Below are 3,876 nucleotides of genomic sequence, written 5' to 3'. Positions count from 1 at the left end.
TTCTCCTTAAAATTTGCCTTCGGTTGATATATGGCCTTTTCGAAATGACTAATTCAAATAATACAGTTTATTATTGTAAATGTTGGGTAATGCCTATTCGTCTAATATAGGATGCCTAGGAAATCTGCTTCCTCGGATCGCTAGACAAAAATTCAAGCAAATCGTATCAACAGAGTTTATTACAGTAAGGTAAATGATAACAATTAACTTTGCGTATTCGCAAAAGCGTGTCGCAAGGAAATGGCAACAGGCAAATAATCAATCTCATTCCGGAAATACAATTCCAATAAAAGTCCAGTGATGCAGTCTTAACTCACTGCTATAGCGTTCGTAGATCGGCTAGACTTCAACTCGGGTAGTAACCAGGTGGCGCGGCCCTTATGTTCTCTTCGTGTAGATGGCGCCACCGTTTCATTGTAGTCCTAGAGAGGGGTCAGTCAGCGTACTATTGGCTGACGTCTTCTCACAGCCCTCTCTGCTGTAATGTTCCTGGCCAAAGCGTCGGCGTTTGACGTTACACCGAAACAGTAATAATATCATGAAAAGGAAAGTTGCTACTCACCATATAGCGAAGTTGCAGAGTCGCAGTTAGGCACAACAAAAAGACTGTCACAACATAAGCTGTCACCCAACAAGGACTTCGTCGAAAATAGTATGAGTGTGTGTGTGTGTGTGTGTGTGTGTGTCGTCTATTTTCGACAAAGTCATTTTTGGGTGAAAACTTATATTGTGACAGTCTTTTTGTTGTGCCTATCTGCGACTGAGCATATCTGCTATATGGTGAGTAGAAACTTTCCTTTTTATAATATTGTTGCATTCCATCCTGGATTTTCCACTGTTAATTAATGTTTAAGAGCCGTTGCTATGCAGTTGTGCTGCAGCAACTGTATATTAGCCTTCTGATCAGACAAATATCGGAGGAAACCGCGTACACCGAAAATCTTGTTTCATCCTTATGACAGACTACCAGAGTGTGAACTACATATGACAGATAATGGAAAAATTCTTAAGGTCTAATTACGGTAACCAAGAGTAGCTGTTTACTGAGTGACTGTAAAACTGAGGAAATACAGCAGAGGCAGATAGCAGAGACAGCAAGTCGCACGGAGTCACGAAAGCTACGCCGAGAGGAAGCGAAACAAAAGATAATCGTCACCAGCCATGTAGTGTCAACGCTGCTGCCCCAAACTGCAACCACCAATAAAAATAAAATTTAAATTGATCTTTTTTCTTAAGACAATTTAGAGTAATGAAACACGTCGTCGGGGGTATAGCTCAGTGGTAGAGCATTCGACTGCAGATCGAGAGGTCCCCGGTTCAAACCCGGGTGCCCCCTTACATTTTAATTCTTCGATCACGACAACTATAAACGGAATCAGTCTACAATACGAACTTTCACTTACGAGAAAGATTTATCGCTTCTTATCAAACAACTGCAATAGTGAAACTGTTCTGAGTAAGAGCCAGTATTGGTTGTTACATGGATGTCAAAAGAAATGACACTAAGGTGATTGTGTCATACTCATTTTACTAAGGTTTGAAGTTCCTCTTGATGTTCTTCCCTGTTTGCGATTTTAAAATTGGGTTGTTTTGAAACTCAGCCTTGTGCAAACACAATTTGTTTGTTTTTGTATTTACCCATACATGCTTCGACGCCTACGTGTCATCTTCTGAGGGTCAAATTTTTGTTTCTGTAAAGTGCAATATGAAATTTATAGTAATTTTGTATGCCTAAGAATTACAACTTATGCAATTTGTTCTGTTTTGTTTAGATGCTCACCTTAAAGCTACGTCGCTAAATGAACTGCATTATTACACATCAGTTTTAAGTGCTCTTTTTTGTTGTTTTTTTGACAGCATGTCATCTGCAAACTAGCCATGGAAGAAAATTAGTGCGTATTTATCAATAACTGTTTCGTGGGTATAGGTTATGTGCGTTTCTGTACTTAGTTTTTTTTTTTGGCCTGTTTCTTGTCTGGTGGGTGTCTTGATCAATGGCTATTCAGGGTACTGTTTCCACATAGTTTTTTTACACAGTTTGTGCTCACTGGTTCACTTCACATACACATGCACTTACACAAAATGTGGCGAAACATGATTTGAGTAGACACTTCTGACACTATTCCCTGCGAGAGGTTTTATGTTATTGCCGCTGCTCATTTGTTCATCGTTGCATTTGTGTTAGTTGGGTCGCTAATTTGCAATATTTTGTCAGACCTGGTGTGGTGCAGCTGCTGGAAGAGAGCTGAATGTGTGTAATGTGTATGTGTGTGCGTGTGTGTGTGGGATGAGAGAGAGGGAGAGAGAGAGAGGGGGGGGAGGAGGTAGACAGAGAGTTCGAAAAAGGAGTGGGGAGGGAACCGAGAAAATTGAAGGTTTTTTTAGGCTGTTTGAGTTTTATGTTTTATGTAGGGAGGTATCTTTGTATAGTTCACAAAGTTTTCTGAACAGTGTTTCATTGCACATTGTTGTATTTTCATTCATGACTCTAAAAATGGTTCAAATGGCTCTGAGCACTATGGGACTTAACTTCTTGGCCATCAACTTAGAACTACTGAAATCTAACTAACCTAAGGACATCACACACATCCATGCCTGAGGCAGGATTCGAACCTGCGACCATAGCGGTCACACAGTTCCAGACTGTAGCATCTAGAACCACTCAGCCACTCCGGCCAGCCATTCAGGAGTCTCTTTTCCTGTGTAATTGCTTTTTGTCTGTGGGAGTTCTCTTCAGTTGTGTTTATTTGATAGAGACTGTTGCTTTCTCTGAGGATCAGTCTCCATGTCATGTAGGTGGTGGTTTTCTTGTATTAGATGATCTGCAAAAGTGGAGTGTGTACAAACAAAGAAGACCTGATACCTAGACCTCTTACTTTGTGCATTTCGAAATTTCCTTTGTTTTCAAAGAAAAGTAGATGGTTATTTACAGAACTATAGGTATGAACATAAACATAGCCCTGCATCATTCCCCTCCCCCTTCTCCCTCTCACCAATACGTAATCAATTACTTTAGTGGGTTTGTTCATAAATAACTTTTCTGCTACCGGTCACAATTTTCTTTTATTCATATATTGCACGACACATTTCTGGAAATGATTCCCAATTTCAAGTGTGTATTTCTTTTCACTATACCATTTTCATGTAACATTTTCAATGTGTTGTTGTTTTCTTGATTTTACTGCAATATATAAAAAACAGGCAATTTTTAGTCAGTTATCGATTTTCATATGTAGTTAGTGGTGACATTTGGAAGAACTTGTACTTACAGTTTGCTTATAGTCCATTTGTGCAGAATCACACACATGTTAAACATCCTGCTCAACTTTCAGTTCACAGTACACACCGAGAATAACTTACATAAACAGTACACTGATGTTTTTAGATGTACTGACAGAGATAATGCTACAGGTCCTCCACAATTATGCTTTTGTACAGCAGGTATTTATCCTAAAAATATGTACTATAATTTGCCTACATTTGTTTTACAGTAGTGCTTATTTCAATGTGTTATTATGTACATCATGTGTTACTATTTTTATTTAAGTATATTGTCAAAGCATCGGAAGAAATTCACTGCATCACTTTCAAGTTTTCGATTAGCATTTTGTCTTCATATTTCCTGTAATGTGTATATATATATCTCCAGTTCTTCTAACAAATCCATTTTATGCCCTTTATTTAATTGGTGGAGTACTCTGACATTTTCCTCTACATTTCCAAATGTGTGTCCTATATTGTGTATGTATGAAGCTATTGCTTATGTCTGTCTGTTGTGTGTGTAGGCTTTAATGAGCTCTGTGTACCTGGTGTTGAAATTTCACCCTGTTTGTGCTAGGTAGAACATGGAGCATTCCACACATGTTACTTTTTATA

General features: G+C 38.7%; 1 non-coding gene across 1 annotated transcript; it reads left to right on the top strand.

Annotated features, from left to right (window-relative positions):
• Positions 1-1,264: 1,264 nt before the first annotated feature.
• On the top strand, positions 1,265-1,336 carry Trnac-gca (transfer RNA cysteine (anticodon GCA)). The gene has a single exon. It is a non-coding gene; the product is annotated as a tRNA-Cys (tRNA).
• The last annotated feature ends 2,540 nt before the right edge of the window (positions 1,337-3,876 follow it).

Source organism: Schistocerca cancellata, chromosome 7 (assembly GCF_023864275.1).
Source record: "Schistocerca cancellata isolate TAMUIC-IGC-003103 chromosome 7, iqSchCanc2.1, whole genome shotgun sequence".
NCBI lineage: Eukaryota > Metazoa > Arthropoda > Insecta > Orthoptera > Acrididae > Schistocerca > Schistocerca cancellata.
The sequence above is the reverse complement of the archived record's forward strand: the minus strand, read 5'-3'. Positions and strand labels throughout refer to the sequence as shown.